Source organism: Grus americana, chromosome 1, assembly GCF_028858705.1.
Source record: "Grus americana isolate bGruAme1 chromosome 1, bGruAme1.mat, whole genome shotgun sequence".
Lineage (NCBI taxonomy): Eukaryota > Metazoa > Chordata > Aves > Gruiformes > Gruidae > Grus > Grus americana.
Window position 1 is genome coordinate 203,257,451 of NC_072852.1, and position 21,953 is coordinate 203,279,403.

Sequence of the window (21,953 nt, forward strand, 5' to 3'; positions counted from 1 at the left end):
TTTCAAGACAAATCTGTTTTAAAATGGGCAAGTAGTTTCCAGTTACTGTTGAATGACATGAATCTTCTAAAATCCAACTCATTGTTTAAAATTCTACTTTTCAGAGATCTGTAGTACCCAAAATTGAATCTATATTCTCTGTACAGACTGAGAAAGTTATTGGGTATGATGTCCATTTCAAACAGCCTATGAGTGAAGAAGCTGCCTCTCCCATTACAGCCTTCTCTGATGGGCTGCCAGCACCTTTAAATATTTTCTTGATTATAACTAAACAGAAGAGGTGCAGTTCATCTCAGGAAACAAGGATTTTATAGCATCATGGTATTAAAAAAATGGAAACTGGACACTCTCCCCCAGTTCAAGGCTACTGGACAATTTCTTTGGAAAAATCAGGATGTAGACCTGAGTAACAATAATGCAGAAGGTTTAAGGAACTTCCTTATATCCTGTAATCATTAAGAAACTTACTTTGACCTCTCAATTAGGTCTTTGCAATGAAAACATCTCCATTTCTCAGTAGGTCAGGACCACCTGCTAAATTGAGTCTATAGTTAAGAATTTCTCTAAAAGAAAAGTTTCAGTAGCAGTTCAGGCATAAGAAAGTCCCACCATAATCCAGCCTGTTAACCCAGCACTGCAGGTCACTGTCTCACCAGCTGTGCTCACAAGGGTTCATGTTCTGACCCACAGTGTGGAGCAGATCAAGGGAAGGAAAAGGGAAAAGGGAAAAGGGAAAAGGGAAAAGGGAAAAGGGAAAAGGGAAAAGGGAAAAGGGAGAGGGAAGGGGAAGGGGAAGGGGAAGGGGAAGGGGAAGGGGAAGGGAAGGGAAGGGAAGGGAAGGGAAAGGGAAGGGAAGGGAAGGGAAGGGAAGGGAAGGGAAGGGAAGGGAAGGGGAAAGAGAAGGGGAAGGGGAAAGGAGAAAAGGAGAAAAGGAGAAAAGGAGAAAAGGGAAAGGAGGAAAAGGAAAAGCCAGATGCTGCTGCTGAACATGTTAGTCTCAAATCAGAATCTCAGAAAATGTTGCACAGATTCCTTGGAGACCAAACTGAGGTGAATAATCTCAATTTTTTCAGCATTCATCACTGCAGACTATCAGCCTCAGAATGATCCTGACTAAACCTGGAGCTCAAGTGACAAGAACAGCATGATAACATCACACTATCTGTTCCTCACTGAACATGTGTTAGTGGCATACTACAGCCAGAAGTCCTGCTACTGATGCCGCGTCAAACCAAAGAAGTTAAACACGATGTTTCCAGAGACCTGCAAGGGAGACAAGCCCCCTTCTTCATCTGCTTTGGCCTAAAGCGATACAAATAGTGGGCACTAGATTCGTGTAAACAGTGGAGACATCATTGTTTTTGTGATTCTCCCGTAGGAGTCATAGCAACCAGCTAGTACTAAAATGATGGTTTTATTTTGGCTGATCTCAGAGCAAAAGTATTTTGGCAACATAAGGTGCTATGCACATAGGTTTGAGATATTGTGTTTAAATACAAGTCATCATAATCACTTGGACTGCATTGAAACAACAGGAGGAAAAGAAATAAAATTTGTCATGTGGGAAAACAGGAAAGAAGTCTGTAGGGGAAAATTATTTTCAGACTTCTTATAGGGCACAATCAACAATAAAAAGCAAAAAATAAAATTTAAAACTATTTAAAAAATCACTTGAGAACATGCTTTCAAATTAAATTATTCAAATTCCTTTCATAATGAAAGTCTCATAAAATTAAAATGCATTCATCTCTTCTAGTAGTATTCCACAAAGATTTCTTCTTGACTGATGAAATAGACTTTGCCTTGAAGGACTGTCACATTAACAATCTCACGCATTCTTTTTATGGGAACATGCCGCAGAAACAGTCAAACAGAAGCAGTTCTGTTGTCTGCAGAGATTTAGCTAATGTACACAGGGATTTAATAAGGCTCTGCCAACGTGAGTCCATACTAAGATAAATCAATTTAAGAAAAGAAGTAATTATTTGGAAATGAGGAAACCTATGAAGTCTCAATCATTTGTGCTCTATTTTGCTTGGAGTATAAGTGTGTTCCTCATATAACCTCCGTGTTTTGGTCTGGAAAGTTGCAGAGGATGCTATGCCAGTTATTCTCCATGTCCCCTCACTGACAGGTCTGAGTTCACGACGATTTTCCTTTTCTATACAGAAATGTCTCTCCTTCAGTGATGCATACTTCAGTATATCAATTCAGATTATTAATAGACAGCAAACTTCTCCCTCTGCTTTCTCTTTTGAACAACTATAGAAATGCTGATGTTGTACTTTTCTAGCTATTATATTTTCTATTCTGCATTGTGGACCACAATGACTAGAACCAAAAAACTTTAATAACATTTTAATACTATTTTTTCTCATCTTGGCCTTCACACAGTGGCAACAAAACCAATCACACTTACGTTGCTGATATAATTTTCCTGGATTTAAAAAAAAAAAAAATGAGAAAACCCCCAATATATTCAGGAATTATTTGAAAATAATTAAGCTCTCAGGTTAAAATTGTCAAAATTGTTTATACCTTACATTAGAATGAAAGCAGGATCTTTCAGTTAGTTTTGTTTTAACATGTAACAGAGGATAAGATGTGCATATGTCTTCAGAGTAACCTATGGACTTGCATGCAAGATGAAGGACTCCCTGAAAATGCAGAACAGATGGTTTCAAGTCTATTTTGTGAGCCAGGGATTTCCAGTCAAGGTCAAGCATGGCCTTGAACCCGGGCGTCCTACAGTTGTGTCTCTGCTGTTGAGCTACTGACATGGGCACTCACGGTTGGAAAATCCCACTTTCCATCCAGCCCTAAATCCAAGGTCTGATATCTGTGTCTGAAACAGGGCACCAACGCTGAGGAAAACTGCGATGCTCTGCTCACAGCACTTACACAGCTGGTTAATTCAATCATTTAAGAGGAGAGTAACCACGTTATTTAATTTCAGGTTGCAGACTTGGGGCCTTCAGTCTACAGACACTTCTTTGGCATGCTAAATTAGGAAACAACAAAGGAAAGCAGCCCCCCACCTCAAGCATGAAGCTTTCACTGAAATTTTAAATGGACCCTGGCAGATTGGCTCTTCCTCTGGAAGAGGCACTCACTCCTGCCTGCTCACGGCCAGACAGCTCAGGTGTTTATTTCAGAAGGAAGGTTTCAGTGGGTAAGTCATAATTTAAGGCTGCCAGCTCAGCTGGCTGGATCCCAGCTTAGGATCCGGACTGGGGCACCTCAGTTCACTGAGTAAATCTCAGCAGTAAGCAGACTGCAACATTAGTATCGCTCATTCTTTTCCTCCGTTATATCTTCTACGTGAGACGATTTTTTTCTTTATATTCTACTTAAAGCTCTTTTTCTTTTCCCACTCCCTGTCATGTGCCTTTTCTCTGTTTTTTCTCTTATTTTAAATATCATCTTCCCCTTTTCTGCAATGCTGTGTGGCTTTTCTGCCTGGATATAAATGTTTGATTTGAGCCACTCGATTAGTGGTATAAAATTTATGCTTACATAGTGTTTTCAACCCTCAACTACCATAGGAATATCGCTTAATGAATCTCCACAACTTGCCTGTGAGGTAAGTCTAGCAAATGTTATTACTGCATTATTTATTTTTTTTTCTTACTCACAGAAGAGGGCAATATGTAAAGTGAGGGCCAAGAACACCCTTCCTCTCAGCTTATTTAGCTTTTATTATTTTACTTCATTATTAATGCTCTTCTGCCTTCTCTTTTCCTTTAACCTTATTTGAATCTCTAATTCTATCTATTTTCTGGTTGTCACACACAGAGGTGACTGTTAGAGGTTTATTTTGATCAATTTAATAAGCACCTGACTGACTCTGCAGTTGCAAACTACCTGTTATTACCCATAACCATTAAAATATCTTTACTTGGATAGAATTACTGTGTTTCAGAAATTGCTGTTATTCTCTTATTTGTATCAAAGGCACTTCTTCTTTTATTTCCATTTAAAATACTGGTTCTTTTATCCTTTTCAACTTTCATGCCACCTTTTGAGCTGCAAAGCTTTTATAAATTGAGTTTGAAGTATCTCCTCAGAACTCTGCTATTAGTCATACAGCAGAGTCATCTCTGGTTTTTTTGTCTTTTAAGAGAACAGAGCAATATCTCTTCTCAGTGGTACATGATATACAATTCCTAGGACAAATAAAACCATACTACCGCACCATGGACCTTTAATGTTCTGTTTTGTTTTCTTTTGGATGAGCCAGGAAAAGGACATAACCCAGTGTTTTCCATGGTCGCATTGGCAGAGGCAGCCAAAGACACATGTAACTCTTCAGGAACGTTGCATTGTGAAGTGATTCCCATTGTGTTTTGTGGGTAAGGGAGTCAAGTCATACGTAGTCCTTCTTTGCCAGAAGTAAAGGAAACTCTACTGTTGATTCTTTTAAAAAAGAAACTGTGATAACATGATAACTAAAGTTTTATTCACATTTTAATAATAATACTCTAAAATACATGTGGGTCATGTTGGCCTGAAATGATGCAATTTTGCGTATAACCTGCATTGTTTTATTATTTATAACCTTTATTACACTGATGCCAGTACCAATGACCAAGACAAAGTCTAATCCGAGGTTAGTCTGGAGTATAAGAAAAGACAGATGAAGAATAAGCAGAAAAACTGAAGCAAAATCGGTGAAGTGACTCATAACACACAGGTCAAGGAGCACCTCTGATTTCAGCAGAAATACTCATATTGCAGCCTGGCGATTTATTGTTATAGCTAAGGCTGTCAAGGTCACGTGGTCAAAAGTTTGAGCTGATCTCCAAACTAGCTGATTTTCCTGCACACTGTGTTTTGGAATCATGATTATCCACCACTAGTTCTTACTATATTTGAGGTTTCAGTTCAAACCACATCTAACCTTCATTTAACATGTTTAATCTTTATTCACAGTTTCTGTGTGTAATTACAATATTGTTGTGATCAGGTTCCTTAACATTACTAACAGAAAATCTCCTGTTTGACTCTATGACCACCTTTTTTTTTTTTTTTCTTTTGGCCTGGGAATGCACATCAAAATATGGATTCTTAATTCTGTAACTATTTTTTTTTTAATATGCTTACTTAGGCTTTCAGTTGGGCAGGAGGACTCCTGTTTTAATTTTCTTCTCTAATTTGGACAGAAATATAGAAGGATTGCCATGTCTGTCTTGGCATTGTCTTCCCTACATTATATTTACATGCAAGTTGTTGGAAAGCACTAATAATGAAGGACTGTTTAAAAGAAATAAGAGGAGAAGAAGGATGTAATTTGGCATTTCCCACAAACTCTTGCCCACAGTTGAAACCCAGGAGTGAAGCTGAACACAAAGTTTTCAAGATATTAGATTTTCGGGAAATGCTTTTGGAGCGTGTGTGTCTGTGTATCCATGTGAATGTTCTGTTATTTGCCTTCTTAAACTCCTTGTTTATGGTTCTGGGTAAGGAATTTTGTTTAAACAGGAAAACAAATTAAAAAGGTCCCCAGGCACTTTCTACAAATGCACACACTTTTGAGACAGGAATTATTGTAGGCATTGATAGAATAATTTCTACAGAAATCTGTGCTCAAAACACTAAGAGTTTTCCCCAGAATGTCCTGTGTGTTCACCAGAGATTTTTCTTGAATGTCGACTTGTCCCAGAAGCAGCTGCATTTGTGGCCAATGAGTTTATTTAACTGCTTCCTCCAGGGGCTCCCAGCTGCAGTCTTTCACTGCAGATTGCCGTGTGTTCCCGAGTCCTCTCACTGTTAACGCAGCTACACCAATTTCTCCTCCTTTGTCTTCTGTCCTGACGAGACCGGTGCTTCATGACATCCGCCATATATTCTTCTGTTAGCAATATCTTTTATAAATTTTCTGAATACATCAGTTGCAGATTGTTCAAATGCTACATTGAGGGGCACAGAAGTGCCTTTAAAAGAATCTGCAGCTTTTACTGAAGCAAAACACCATCTGGAATAAACGATATACTTGCCTACACAAGCCCACTCTGCTTGCTTCTATCTCCTTGTAAAACTTCAGTATCTGTATCACAGACATTTTTATTCCACCTACTATCTGTGGGACTATCTCGCTTCACTTTAGGTGCCTAGAAGTTGGGCATCTGGTCTAAGCTGGCAGGCTGAGCTCCCCTTAAATTCAGTGGAGAGTGAGAGGTCCTCTGGCTGGGGGAGGGATGGAGAGGAGTTTCTTTTTGGAAAGGTCTACCACCCTTGATCACAGAAGTAGCCTGAGCATCTAGCTGAGATGCTGTGCCTGTGGTAAATGATCCTATACATTATTGCTTTCCAAAGCATTTTTCAGTTAAGAACACTGATTTCCTTTCCATATATAAGTGAATGTGAAAATGACATTTATTTTTTAAAGAAAATGGTGGCATAAAAATCTCCACTCCATAATATATGCTGCCATTTTTCATATGTTTTCATAACCACCATGGAGCAGCATGTTGTTTGTCTAGGGGAAGAAATAAAAGGAGAAAAATGTTTTAAAAACTCTTCCTCACAGTCTCTGGGTCCTTTTCTGGCTCTGCAGACCATTTCTGTTCCAACACCTCAGGCCGAGGGGAGGGATGCGGCATGTTCCCGGCTCAGCACATGCACGGCTCTTCTGCTGTGGCCGATGGTAGGATTTCCACATGCCAGGCTTTGCCTTAAATCTTCTTCATTCTTTCCTTGCTGAGGCAAAATATCCTGTTATAAAACACCATGGAGAGTTTTCTCTGGCATCTACTAGATTTGGCCTCCAGGTGGGGGCTGACTGCACCGACGTCCCCGCAGCATCAGGCAGGGGCAGATGGCACACAGCAACACCGCGAGGGCTATCAGCCACGTGAATCTCACCGGATTATATTTCCCAGAATGAAAATCTTAGATATTCTTACCCAGGGCTAAAGAAAGAGCTGATTAGGAAACATTATCTTTTAAATATTCAAATTTCACTGAATACAAAGTCTAAGTTAAAAGATCAAAGAGTTACATATATTTTCTCTCACTGTATGTTAACTTTATTATGCTTGTTAACTATATATGTGTTGTTATTTTCTTTTTATCTTGTTCTATATTTCTTCAACTTTCCTCTCTCCTTGTGAGGAAAATATGTTTCATTTCCCATCCTCTTCCTTCTGGATGATCATTTGGAAAAAATACCAACTCACATCACTCTTAGTTGAGCACACTGCATATGTCTCCTGGTCAGTAAGCGATGAGAAATTATTCCCCGTTACACATTAGAGAGGACACGCATTTACAGTATAATCCAGGGGACACCACTCATACATACAATCAAGAAAGTTTCTTTTTAGTGGCATCCTTATCCATTGGCCTGAAGGTGGTGAGAAAGAGACTCCACGCCCTACATCTCCAGCAGCTTTGCACCCTTGGCCCATCAGAGGAGATCTGTCCCCCATGCCCTCATCCAGCCAAGCACTCCTGCCATGCTGGTCAGGCTGGGGGCTGGCATGAGAGTCGGTGCCTCAGAGGAGCGAGGGGCTCTGCTGGGACTCAGCCCCGGACCGGCTCCAGCCACCTCCACCTGCATCTGCCAGAGCCTAGGACGTCCTGCTGGGGTCCACCAGAGCAGCACCATGATGCAAAAAGCAAGGCCTTGCTCCTAGAAAGCCAGTCTTTCTGCAGTGTCCAGCCATGGGGAGTTTCCCCTAATTTCAGCGGGAATAATTTCAAGCTTTCGTGCCACGGTAAGAGGGAGATGAGAAAAGCAGAATTTATGAATACCCTACCTGTGTGCATTGTGCTGTGCACTGAAACATGTAATTACACTGAAGCATTTCAAGGAATTTGACAACATAAAAAAGTAAACTGTGTAATAAAGGTGCATTAAAGATCTTCGGGTATTCACACACAGCCACCAGCAGGGCTTGGCAAATGTGCTTGAAGTCAACAAAAAACTTCCAGAATATGATGACTTCATTCACGTGCACAAAACCATATTTTTTTTAAAAAATACATTCATTAGATTTTTCTGTCCTGTGTGTTTTGGCTGGTCTGCTCATGAGCTAGAAGACATGAAAAAGATGGTCTTATGCTTCAGAAAATGTCTACCAGTGAGGGGAAGGAAGGAAGGAAGGAAGGAAGGAAGGAAGGAAGGAAGGAAGGAAGGAAGGAAGGAAGGAGAGAAAGAGAGAGAGAGAGAAAGAAAGAAAGAAAGAAAAAGAAAGAAAGAAAGAAAGAAAGAAAGAAAGAAAGAAAGAAAGAAAGAGAAAGAAAGAAAGAAAGAAAGAAAGAAAGAAAGAAAGAAAGAAAGAAAGAGAAAGAAAGAAAGAAAGAAGAAAGAAAGAAAGAAAGAAAGAAAGAAAGAAAGAAAGAAAGAAAGAAAGAAAGAAAGAAAGAAAGAAAGAAAGAAAGAAAGAAAGAAAGAAAGAAAGAAAGAAAGAAAGAAAGAAAGAAAGAAAGAAAGAAAGAAAGAAAGAAAGAAAGAAAGAAAGAGAAAATAATGGCATGCTGGCTTTCTCATAATAAATCTTCTCATTACATTTTCTAGCTCAGGTTCTGCAGATCCAAAACATTTTGACTCTCCTAACAACTAGGAATAGAAACAAACCCAGAAAAAGGGATCAATTCAAAATACACATGCCAGAAACGCAATTTTGCTTCTTTTGTACTGCTTAGCTAGATCCAAAAATCTGAAACATAACTTTTTTCAACAATCAAAATAAAATGAGAAATTTAAGAAAGCACTTCTGTGTGTTACTACTGCTGCCAAAAAATTTCCTTTCCAAGTAAGATGTTTTTGGAAGTTTTCAGTCTGAGGAGAAGGTGTAACTACAGCCAATACAAGGCTGAGAGTTACAAAGTAATCAATGTCCAACAGCTGTTAATAAGAATTTCATAATTAATCACAAGCTAATTTGTATATAACATCATTTTAATGTTTTAGTCTTTAAATAAATATTTAGCAACAATGGGCTATTTAGAATGGGGCTATTCATTGATGTATGTTACTCATTTTTATTTTAGTTTAGTTTAGTACAGCTCTATTTTTTTGCCTTAAAATAGGAAATATATTTCAGCATTTAAATATTAACAATTTTCTTTAAATATTAAACATTAGTGTTCCTCCTGTGATTCCTACAGGGTTTTAAAAGCCTATTTTAAATAAATAAATAAATAAATAAATAGTTTCCATCTAGCTTTAAGACCAGTTTAAAATTTTGACAGAAATCATAAAGATTTAGCATTTATGCTATATATATAATTCTTAATTCCTAAAATTCCTTTTGTGATTGTTAAACCAGTTCAATAGCCAGATTAGTGTGGGATACTTCAATTTAAAATATCAAAATTCTATGTTAATTATGCAGTGGCAAACTGAACATTTAAACACAAAGGCGAAGAAGAGAAAAATTTCAGATAGTTACTTGGAACATCAGTACCTCAGTTAAACTGCGTACTGTGCACATACGTCTTGCTGGGCCAAAATATATGCACTTACAAGTAGTCATTTGTTTAAATTCAAAAAGAACTTTGCATCAGTCCAGAAATGTAAAGATTATCAGGGACTACCAAAGTAAAAAGTTTGTGCTAAGGAACCTCAGCCACTAATATTTACCCTCAGAGCTTTACATTTAATTTGAGTGCAGCATGTCTTCTAAAACAGAGATCTAATCTTCATCTATAGACATTGAAGAGCAGAGAACCGTCCCTGATGATCCTTACCACCGAAATATCTTTACTTCTGTCATTGTGGTGGTTTATACCAAAAATTTCAGACTTTGTTAACATAAATATTCCTGAAAGAGAAAACATAGGCTTCACTGGCCCTATAAGCAACGACAAATCTCTGCTGTTAATGAAGTAGTGTTTGCATGTAGTGCAAAATCATGGGGTAGCACAGAAGAAGCAGAGCTGCTCAGCTCATAAGGGTTGCAACAAGCATTAATTATTAGGTTGAGCTGCTGGCCATACTCCCTCTGCTACGCAGGCTGGATATTACACCAACTCTGAATGCTTCTGAAACATATATTTCAAAGAGCTGTTTCTAAGGCCAGCGATAATTCTGGACTGAAAAAAATACAAGGATAATCATTATAAATTTTCAGCAGAGACTAATCACTTTTGAGTGCTGTTTTTTCAGCTTTTCCCAGTGTCTCCCCTTCACCACTGAATCTTTATACATCTATTTTCTATTTTAAAATTGGTATTGCCTACTTGCCAGCTTTTAATATACCGAGTCACCCAAGCTCCAAGCATTATTATAATATCGAATAAGTTTAGCACTTTTTAAAAGAAGCAAGAGGATACAGATTTATAACTAGGTTAATAGAGTTCAGGTTTGGTTATATTTCCACTACTGTATTTCAAATGAAGTCCTAAAGTAATAAGAATAACAAGAAGAAATGCTACTAAAGCTAATTGTATAAGATTAATAAGGATATGGCTTTATCAGTGTTAACCTCAATGTATGTGATAGATTTCCTGATCAACCTGAGCTGAGGCTCACAAGCATGTAGAAGAACACATTATGAAAATACCAGTCCCTGCTTTAAACCACAAAGCTTGTTCATGTCATAGGCTGTGGGGGAAAAAAAAAATAATTAAAAAAAAATAAAAATCCTGAGATGTAATTAGAAGCGCAGTGTACCTCCACGGAGACACCACAAACTGCAGAAGGAGGCTGCACATGCTGGCTGGTTAAAAGCCAATTACTTCCTATGGTCTCTTTGCAGTAGTGATATTCCTTTCAGAATTAAGGTAATAAACGCTCTGGAATTGTTGCACAGGAAGACTGTATACCCTACAGACTTGATGCACTGCAAGGGCTCTAACAATTTCTAGCCACAAGTGATGGTGTGTATGAAAGGTTTACTGGAGGATGCAGCCTCAGAGATGACCCCTTTTGATCCTGCCCTCCTTGTGCAGACACAGCAATCTGGAGTGAGAGCAGAGCAGCTGTGAATTGTGCTCTGCCTTCATGGCAGGAGCTGGCATGCTAAACAGAGAAATGCACTTTTAGACTTAGGTAAACAAAAGTTGCTATATTTATCTCTACCTTCTTGCTTTCTTGTGCTTCTCAAGAAAATAAAGACATAATCTCAAAACATTTATGAATAGCCTGTACACTGTGAATTTTCTACCAGTGTAGCTTAGATATTTAAAGCATGTAAAGGCAATCTTTACAGTAATAATTCATAAAGAGATAATGGGTCAGAATATTTTTGCCTGGTTTCTAAGGAAATGAAGCTTATACGGTCTCTCTGCCTATTAATTCTCCCACAGTCCCCATAACTTCTAAAGCTGTCAGCCAACTTCAACCACACTTGACAGGTACAGATGCCTTGCATTTAAGAACATAAGCAATACTCTCCCAGCAGCGGCACATCTGCCCACTGGGATTCTGCCTCGGCAAGCGGCAGCGGGAAGAAGCAGTTTAGGGAGAGCACATGAACCCGTTTCCCTAAAACCCACTATTGCAGGAATAGTCGAGGACTCATTCCTGCCTGTACCTTTTAGCAATTAGCAAATAAATTCTTACCCATTTTGGTAAAATCAGCAGGAGGGCAGAAGAGAGACACCCAAATTAGTGCCCCTTCTAACATGCTTCTGTGCAATTACATTTGATTACCACCTTCCTGGCAGCAGTCAGCTAATCAATATATGAGTACCGGTGGCCAACTAGCATTTGTGTGTTTTGTAACGGCTCAAAGCAGCGCCCCTGTCAAGCTGGCAGAGCAGTGAAGGGCAGCTGCTGGTGGACAAAAGCCATAGGAAAGTCCTGCCACCCTGGGGGTGATTTGCCATGCTTGGTTATTTGTGATTCCTATGTTACTCTCCTAAAATATATATTGTGCTTTCTATTTGGCTAATATTCAGAGTTCAAGGTATTTTTTCTGCATTAGAAAAACCTGATGATAAGACTCGGAAATTTTTTTGATGCGATTCTGTTTATTTGTCTGTACGAGCTGACTGTTTCTCTGGATACGGTGAGGAAACAGCCTCCCTTCTCACAGTCCTAAGCTGCTGCTTCCAGATAGGAGGAAGGAGCTCTCTCCAGTTCTTGTCATGACAACTTATTGATCCATTTTCTATTTGGTTTTTGAATTTTCAGCTGTCATGTGACTGCAGTTGCAACCTTTGCCTACACACATCAACTAACTCCTAAACAACTTTGTGTATTGTTGAGCAGATTCGATAGTTTAACTGTCTTTACTTCAGTTAGTTCTCACGAGTGAAAAACTGCTTCCTTCAAACCCCAAACCTGCTTTCTCCAGGACAACAACGTCACTCAAAGGTTCAGTTCATTTGCTTCACCTTCTAACAGAGCTGAGCAGAACATACAGAATAAGTGCAAAAAATACCTTTTTAACTAGGTAAGGACAGATCCTTCAGAAGCCAATCCAGTTTGCAGTAGGTAATCCCCTCCCCTCAACATTTAAACCAAAAGACAACAAAGCCAGAGCACAGTGCAATGTAGAATTCGAAAAATGTCTTCTAACCCATTTCTCTGAACACTTGCTCTCACCAAGCACTAAGAAAATGAAAACCAAAGAAACATTAAAAGCAATGAGTATGTACAGCTTAGCTGTGAGTGGACTCGAGGGATAAGGTAGATGAGAAGTCTTTAAACTGGGACAACAGAAGAAATGCCTGGTGTGAAGAAGGAAGGTAGAAATCTAAGGAAGGCAAATTATATTCATAGAATCCCCTTTTGGGAGTCATTTTATAATCTCTGTCACTTGGTGGAGCAGAAGAAACATTGACGTGTGAGTGAAACAGCAGAAAACATGGAAACCTGGACATCAGAGAACACTCTCACAAAGCTAAGGAGATGCTGTGGGTGTATGTGTTTCAACTTCTCTCGTCCGTGATTTTCTCTTTTTTCCCATATGTATTGGCATAATTTTTTTTTAAGAGGTAGTTTAGAAAAATCTTGTACTCACACAACAAGAGGGAAGGCATCATCACAGTTTCAAAAGGACATCCACCTTGGGTTAAATCCATCTTTCTGATGGTCAAGAGGAAGAGGGAGTTGTGATCTGAATTGCAAAAATCAGTCATCAGCCGAAATGACCCATGTCACCTGCTATGACAGCTGATGAGGGTGGACACGGTCGCTGATGCACATGGACAGATGTGCTACTTCTGAATGTAAATCAAGCCTGTTTCACAGACATGCACCCATACCTGATCTCGCTTCCCAGCTGCCCTGTGCCACCCTCTCTGCACAGTCGGATGCTGCCTTGCCTCCTCAGTTTTCCTTTCACGCTCCCTGCCAGACAGCACGGACACAGGAAAGGGGGATAGAAGGGGCTACACTGTCCAAGGATTCACCACGGTTCATGCTGACACCTGTGATAACTCAGACCTCAGACAGAAATAGCTCAAACCTTTCAGCCGAGAGCAGTACGTCTGCTGTTTAAAAATATTGGTTGCATACATGTGACTGTATGCAGGAAAGTTCAGTGTTCTCAGGAAGTTATTAATTAAACACCAATTATTTATGTAAATAAGACTACAGGATTTGTGAGTTGTTGTACCTGCCATTTAAAAATGTCACCTAAAATTTGGTACTTGAATTCCCTCCCCAAGGATACAGCTGAGTCCCCTGGTGGTTTTGATGAACACACAGCGTAATTGATTAGAACATTTTCCTCTTTCCTGCCAAGAAACTTTTTTCCTTAAATGCCATGCACCAATTACCAGGTCAAGGCAAGAATTGCATTGACTGAATCTATGAGTCTGTATTACATTAAGCCAGTATAGTATTTTTTTATCTACAGCGACCTTCAAAGCTGCTCAGAAGCGTGCACTGCCCAGGTGGGAGAGATGTAGCAATTCTGCAGCGTTCCTGACCATTACCGTGGGAATTGGTACTGTGCGCTCGGTGGACTAAGCCCCCTTTTTTTAACTAGGTGCAGTTTGGGTGGCTGGTTATGAACTTTGAGGTCCAAAATGACATGAGGATCATTGATTTAAGTGATCACCTCACTATGGATAGCAGCTATGAGAGGTGATCAGTGGACGCATTGAAAGTGCCATTTCTTGTTCTTAATGCCACTATTTATTTATTTGCACCACCACAGAAACAAAGAGTCTTGGCCTGAGGCGGGTAGCTGACTTCAGAGACCGGGAACTGCCTGTGGGTTATTTCCTTGGCAGTGGACATCTCTTTCCACCTGAACTGGAGCAGATCTTACCCCAGTCCACTACAGTAGTTCACTACAGTAGTCTGAATCCCAGCCTCAGACTTTGAAAGAGATCCCTCAGAGTTTGGGAGAATTAGCATTTGTAAGTAAAATGAGGGGCTATGTGTTTATTATAGGCTTTTTACTGGGTCTGTGGAAAGTTCTGTTTGTACCACAGTGGAAACATATATGAAAAAATACAATTGTATTTTGACGTGTGAAGGGCAGTTAGATATGTAGATAGTTTGGTAGTTATGCATCTTCTGTAAATAAATGTCTTTCATCCATCAAGTAAGTGTACAAGCAAAGTGTCACTGAAAAAATACACATTGCATTAACACAGTCTCTGATGAAATAACATTTTTCCATCTGTCACAAAATTTGCATTAACAAATGGGAACTCTATGCAAGCTTTATTTTAATGTATGATTTAACACAAGGGCTTTTATATTGTAGGTAGTTAGTAAAAACAATCTTTCAATGAATTTTTATTGACCATTTATTTCAATGTGTAAGCTCTAATAATATCTGTTTCCTCTTTCAGAAAGACTGAGGCAGCGTTTGCTCTAGCTGACATGACACCAAACAAGCCTCCTCTTTGTGCTCTTGGACGGCGGACGCGGTCTCAGCAGAGGTTCAGTCATCATGACTTCCCTTGAGAGAGCATGAAGGAATATGGGGGGCAAAGAGGCTCCTTTCTTTGGTTAGTCTGGGTGGGACAGCTAAAATGGGAAGGCAGGCTATCACTGCATGCAAAGTCTCCGATTCCCTCTTATCGCTGTGCTGAAGAGTGGATGCCCTGCTCCTGCCTCTGTAGTAGTATCTTCATGTGTTGAAACAAGAATCACTACGCTTTGAGAGGCAGCCATAAGCTACATGTTAAATAAATACCAAGTGCTTCCTTGGTTGTGTTCAAACACAGGAGCTTTGGCCTATTTCTGCTGGTTTGGCTGACTTCTCTGCATTACAGGAATGCATGAAGTATCTACCACTACACTACAGGATTAGTGCATCCTTCCCTGAAGTTACACCAGGAATGGACTTGTCCTCTTACCTTTTAGGTGATGGTGAAGGAGATGATAGATTGATTTCCAAGAGTATTTTGGTATTTGTGATTAGACTATGACCTGGCCAGTGGCAGTATGGCAAACAGCCAAAATCAGGATTTCAGAATCTCTAGAGCTAAAAAACCTGAAAAAAATGCCTAAAGATCAATAATAAACAGAGGGAAAACACAACATTGCAGTAGTGGCACTAGAGTTCAGTTTTACAAGGAGTATTAAACATTCATGTTGTAAAACTCTCTTTGGATCGTTGTGTTAGAATGTCTTCCACATGCACAGACTGTGTAACAAACAGGCTGGTGAGTTGGCTGCTAATACAGTCCCTACAGAAGCAAAAAAGTTAAGGTTTAGGATTAGAATGTATATTTGATGATATAGAGTTACCCTTGAACCTTTTCTGGAGATTAAGCTAGAGAATTGCAGTGAGTTATCCGCTGAGTTCCAGATACTGAAATGGTGAGAAAAAGATGAGCTTTATGTTTTGTGTACCATCTTATTTATATATTTTAAATATTTTAAACAATAACCTTTTTCTGTATTTAAATGTAGTGCTTCCTTGCTAGTGTCCACTGAATTTACTCTTTAAGTTTGCATAATAAGTTTCTGGCCCTATCAGGGAGGCAATAAATTCAGTAAATTCCATTTTTGGAATGCCTTTACATCTCTGTAAAAAGTAAATTTCTCTACAAATCTGGAAGGTCTAAAGATAAGACTACATTATATATATTAAGATATTCTAAGAAGTTTAAGAAAGGTGCTTGTTTTAGACTTTGGAAAAGCTTTGCAAAGAAATCCAGAGATTCATTGGAGGAACCTGCTGAAGGATAAAAATTGTTGACTCAGCCCCCTGGCGATTTCTGAGCTGAATACGGAGTGAAGAGCTGAAAGGAAAAAAGCCAATTCTCAGCTAGAGGCTACACTTTTTCAGTAGTATGAACAGATCTGCTAAAGCCAATGGAAGATAAACATTGCTGTAGAACCGGTTTTAGTTTAACTGCAGACAGAAACTGGTACCATAAAATCTAACTGGTGAGATATTTAAAGGAGAGCTCTTTTCCTTTGCTTCTGTTTGCTGAAGATCGTCTTGTAACTGTTCTCCAAGTCTTTGTTCTTATACTCTTCCCTAGGCGTTCAGCATTGGCTACTCTCAGGGACAGGATATTAGACTAGACCTCAAGTCTGACATCTTACAGCTGTTACTACATACTTGTACTTCATCCCAGTGCTGCATTTTATGGAGGCACCATCCAGGAGACATGTTGAGGAAAGAGAATCAGACCAAACTTGGTATCTTGTGCAGTGTGCACTGCAGCCCCAGTCGGTTGGACTTGATGTTCTTAGAGGTCTTTTCCAACCTTAAGGATTCTATGATTCTATGGTTGTAATGGGTGTGAGTCTGATGTGTGGCTGAGGGAGGCCCCCCCGTTGAGTCACAAGGTTCAGAAAGGACCCCTTTGCTTTCTAAACTCCTTCTCAGAGAGGAGCCTAGGTGCAGCTAGGTCCAGACTTAGTCCCAGACTTGGTCAATGGTTTATGTCTAAAGGATTATATATACAGCCACATATCAGAGTCACATTTGCCTGTCAGAGCCCCAAAGGACTTGCACTGACTCAGTTTCACAAAGTTGAAACTAACAGACAGTTTGTTAAAGTGACAAACATAAAGAATTCAGAATTGCTGTTCATAAATGAACTTATTGCAATAGCGCTAATATATGATTATAATTACAATGCTAGCAAAATACTATCCTGGGTATTCTCACTGAAAAAGTGAAATCGCCGTAGCTTACCAAGAAGACGTCCCTGTCTGGGGTGGAGGAGAAGGAGCACAGCCCGTTGACTGCCTCTTCGGGGTCTTCAATTTCTTCTCTCCCCCTGCCGCCCTCCCCGGGGGTCACTTCCTCAATATCCTTTATACCCCAACCTTAGCTGTTCCCTCCCTGGGGTGATGTTTAACATGATTTGGGTGGAGAGTCGAGTACTATAGTCATATATGTTTATCACGTACCCCTTTTAACTCATTAGCATATTTAGGGATGTCAAGTTTAATATTCATTTCACAGATAATGAAGCAAAAGGTCTCACTCTGGGCACCGTGGCCTTCAAGAGTCTGTGTACAAACCATCTATCTGTTTATCCCGCATGCTCTAAGCAAAACAGGGCCGTCTTGCCACCGTAAGGCTCCCTCCTTTGTCTGCTTCTCATACCAACCTTGCAGATCTCCATCCGCAAGGTTTGTATAAGAGAGAAGCGGACACCGCTGTTTTTAACGTCTTCAGTGCAACTCCCACAGGCTTGCCATGACTCATCCCTGCTGCAGCCCTGCAGGGCCTTTGCAGGGATGCCATGATGCTGGGGTGGACCTTGTGAATAGCCAGTCCTGTCCTGGTCTGCTCTTGGGACCTAGCCATAGCACACAGACAGAGCTGGAGCTGAGAATTACTCCTGGGTTTCACAGTGTGGATGTTTCTTAATACTACACTCAGTGATACTAAGCAGCAGATTGTTGTAAAGGCTCCTGAAAAAGGCTGGACCTGAAACAAGAGGTCTTCTTCTAGAAACAAGAGGTCTTCTAGAAGTGAGGTGTCAGAATGTTTTTCGTGTGGGACCCTGGAACAAAAAGACAGTGACCTACATACTCTGCACGCATCTTTGCTATTACTTTGGTTGTTGCAATGGCTAAAAGCTTCAGTACTCAGTTCAGAGATGTTTTCTGGGCTGTTTATGCGGTATAAGAGACAAGAACACCAGCTGAGTGAACAAGTGAACACCTACTGGAGAGAGAAACAAGCCGGCATGTTAAATAAAACAGTTCTGCTAATACAGCTTGGTGACATTTGCACAATATACACAATGACACACGATGCTGATGACTTGTATTCCTACACTCCCGGAACTCTTACAGAAGCAGTTATTCCCCGCATTAGGCTGATATATTTGATTCTTCTCTAACTTAAGGCTAGTGCTTTCTATTTGCCCTTAGAAAATGTCATTTTGTTGATTTTTAAACTTTCTCCAGTTCATATTATTTAGATTCTGACTCTGTCCTTCAAAGTTTACAAACCTTTTAGGCTGGTATCATACAAACATTGTGCAAATCACTGAATAAGTAATTTCTTGAAGTAGTGAATGGGACTGATCCTAGGACAGGTTCTTCCTGAAGACCCTAGGACTTCCCAGGAAAATGAGCCATTGATAACTGTGCATTGAATTACAGATCAATGACAAGTAGCATCACAGATGCAGAAAGGATGAGAGTGATGGTTCCACAGCAGCTATGAAAGACAATAGCTGGAGCAGCAACAGGCCGTAGAAGGCTGTAGTGGTAAATAGCTTTTATTTAACAGTGGGAAGCATATGTGAAAAGGGATTCACTGCTTGGCAGTTTGGATTATTTAATTTTTTTGTGTGTGGCATATGAAAAAAATTATCTTTTCAGTAACAAATTGAAACAAGTTCTGAATGTGCGATAGTCAAGTCAAGAGGGTAAAATACAGTTAAAATATAGTTGTGTGAGACGTTGAAGTGTTTAGAGAGAAAAAGTCTAGATACTTGAGATACTAGACAAAGAAAACCTGTAAGATTTACTCACTGCCTAGATGTGAAGTAATACCTTGGATGAAGCAGCCAGCTCTCTACATGTGCTTTGCTATAAGCGCTTTATTAAAGATACCCAACCTAATTCCAGATGAGTGTTCAGTCATCACAGTACCATTCAGACATAGCAGCTTGCATGGTACATTATTTAACTGTGGATTTTTTTCTCACCCATTTGGAGAGCTGTTCAGCTACCTGAATATATTTAGCTACCGAAGTGAGTTACCTCTGCACCATTTTTTATCATGCAGGAGAGACTTGCACTGAACAGCCCAGCATTTGCCTAAGAATTACTTGCTTTGAAATGCAGACAAATACAATTAGTTTTAAATATTCAGAATTCCTGCTGAAGTCACTGAAGTAAAAACAGCAAAAAAAAAAGAGGCTTACAATTTCAGTATTACCTTAAGAAGAAAAGAAATATCATCTGTGACTCCATTCTCTTCATGTTTGTTAACACTAAAAACACCTTTCACACGGGTAAAATTTTGCAGCAATGTTTACCAAGACTGAACCCCAGAGAGCCAGGACACCCATATTCTTCCCTGTCCACTGCTAACAGAATCACTTCTAACCCCTGGCCTCTATCAAAAGGAGGAATACGATTGCTTCTTTAACGTGTAAACTTTAGAAAAAGGCTTTGCAATGCTGTAAATCCAAAGCCTATCTGCCAGTTTAATCTGGCGAGGGAATGAAGGGCAGTAAGAAAGTTTTCTACAGTGACATTAGCAGCAAAAGGAAGACAAGGGGAAACATGAGTCTGTTGCTGAATGGGAATGGGGACCTGATGGCAAAGGACACAGAAAAGGCCAAAGTACTCAATGCCTACTTCACCTTTGTCTTTACTAGTAAGACTGGCCATCAACAACCCCAGGCCCTGAAGCCAGAGGGGAAGTCTGGAGCAAGGAATACTCAGTGAAGGAGGATCAGGTTAGGGAACACTCAAACAAACTGAAAATACACAAGTCCATGGGACCTAATGGGATGGACCCAGGAGTGCTGATCAATGTCATTGTGAGGCCACTCTGGATTATCTTTAAAAAGCCAAGGTGATCAGGGGAGGTTCTGAGGACTGGAAGAAAGCAAATGTCCCTCCTGTCTTCAAGAAGGGGAAGAAGGAGGATCTGGGGAATGACAGGTCAGTTAGCCTCACCTCAGTTCCTGAGAAGGTGATGGAGCAAATAATCCTGGAAGCCATTTCCATACATTCGAAGGACAAGAAAGTGATTACAGGTAGTCAACATATATTTATGAAGGGAAAATGACACAAATCTGCTAGCCTTCTCAGCAGAGGTGACTGGCTTGGTGGATGAGGGGAGAGCTGTGTGTATTTTTTATCTTTAATTTAGAAAGGTTTTCAACACATTTCCCACAACATTCTCATTGACAAACTAATGAACTGTGGGCTAGACAAATGGACACTGAGGTGGACTGAAAACCAGAGTAACTTCTGAGCTCAAATGGTTGTGATCAGCAGCACAAAGTCCAGTTGGGATACATTAGTGGTGTGCCCCAGGGGCTGACACTGGGACCAATATGGTTTAACATCTTTGAGTGATGGGACAGAGTGCATCCTCAGCAAGTTTGCTGATGATACAAAACTGGAAGGAGTGACTGATACACCAGCATAAGGACATTCAGAGAGATCTCAAGAGACTGAAGAAATGAGCTGAAAAGGGCCTCATAAAGTTCAACAAACAGAAATACTAAGTCCCAGGCATGAGGACAGGCTAGGGGTAACTGATTGGCAAGCAGCTCTGCAGGAAAGGACCAGGGGCTCCTGGTGGACACCAAGTTGGTTGTGAGCCAACAATGCACCCTCACAGAAAAGAAGACTAACAGCTTCCCAGGTTGTATCAGGCAGAGCATTGCCAGGTCAAGAGGTGATCTTTCCCCTCTGCTCAGCGCTGCTGAGACACACCTGAAGTACTGTGTCCAGTTCTGGGCTCCCCAGTACAAGAGAGACATGGACATACTGGATCAAGCCTAACAAAAGTCCACTCAGATGATTAAGAGCTTGGAGCATCTGCCATACAAGAAGATGCTAAGAGAGTTGGGACTGTTCAACCTGGAGGAGAGAAGGCTCAGGGGGATCTTACTGATGTTTATAAATACCTGATGGTGGAAGTAAAGAAGATGGAGCTGGAGTCTTCTCAGTGGTGCCCAGTGACAGGACAAGAGAAATAGGTACAAACTGAAACACAGCGAATTCCATTTAAACACAATTAAAAAAAAAAATGCTGTGAGGGTGGTCAGACACTAGAACTGGTTTCCCAGGGAGGTGGTGGAGTCTCCATCCTTGGAGCTGTAATTCCTGTCTTCATGACTTCTTACTCAGCTGGAGTTTTCTTCATTTCTTGGGGAATGTTACAAAGCTGATCAACCAAGCTGATCCTGAAACTGTGAGATGGACAGGAGGAAGCTACAGTTCTTGGGAGACAAGATTGAAACGGGATTGAAAGCTAGGTCTATTTTGCATGCACCAATTCTTTTTTCATGCACTACAAATTTGGCTGGTGATTTGAATAACCAACTATTGTTAAGCATATCTAGCTTTATCCTTTATAGGGTTTATTTTTCACATTTCCTAGGATTAGTAATAGTACCATAGGTGCTTACTCTGAACCTCATTTCTCCTATTACAGAAAAGGTCTTCAGTATGCTGTTTTATCACTCATTCTTTGTATGTGATTGATGGGTTATTTGAACTAGACCACCTGGTCTAGTGGAGGGTGTCCCTGCCCATGGCAGGGGGGTTGGAACTAGATGATCTTTGAAGTCCCTTCCAACCCAAATCGTTCTATGATTCTGTGATTCTATGAAATGGCAATGGCTTCGTCTTTGAGATCTCACTGCTGTTAGTACCAGAAAGGCCTGACAGAATGCAGTGACTGCTACAGTGGATGGGTTGCAAATGACATCAAACTTCCTCAGCTCCTAAATATCTGAAGTATTTTTAATTGTCTGAGCAGACACAGTTAGAAGTAAAGTCATTCTTGGTTAAATCTAATGCAACTTCACCGAAGCCTTTCATTTATGATGCTGTAACACAACATGAACTATGACCTCTGCACTAGTAAAATCAAATGGTTCATCTGAAAAAATGTTGCCAAGCATTGCATGGGAAACAT

The 21,953-nt window shown here is 40.2% G+C and overlaps 1 long non-coding RNA gene across 1 annotated transcript; it reads left to right on the forward strand.

Moving 5' to 3' along the window:
• The first annotated feature begins 3,459 nt into the window (after positions 1-3,459).
• Positions 3,460-14,773, forward strand: LOC129201424 (uncharacterized). Its single transcript, XR_008575399.1, has 3 exons — positions 3,460-3,583; positions 14,061-14,265; positions 14,707-14,773. It is a non-coding gene; the product is annotated as an uncharacterized LOC129201424 (long non-coding RNA).
• The last annotated feature ends 7,180 nt before the right edge of the window (positions 14,774-21,953 follow it).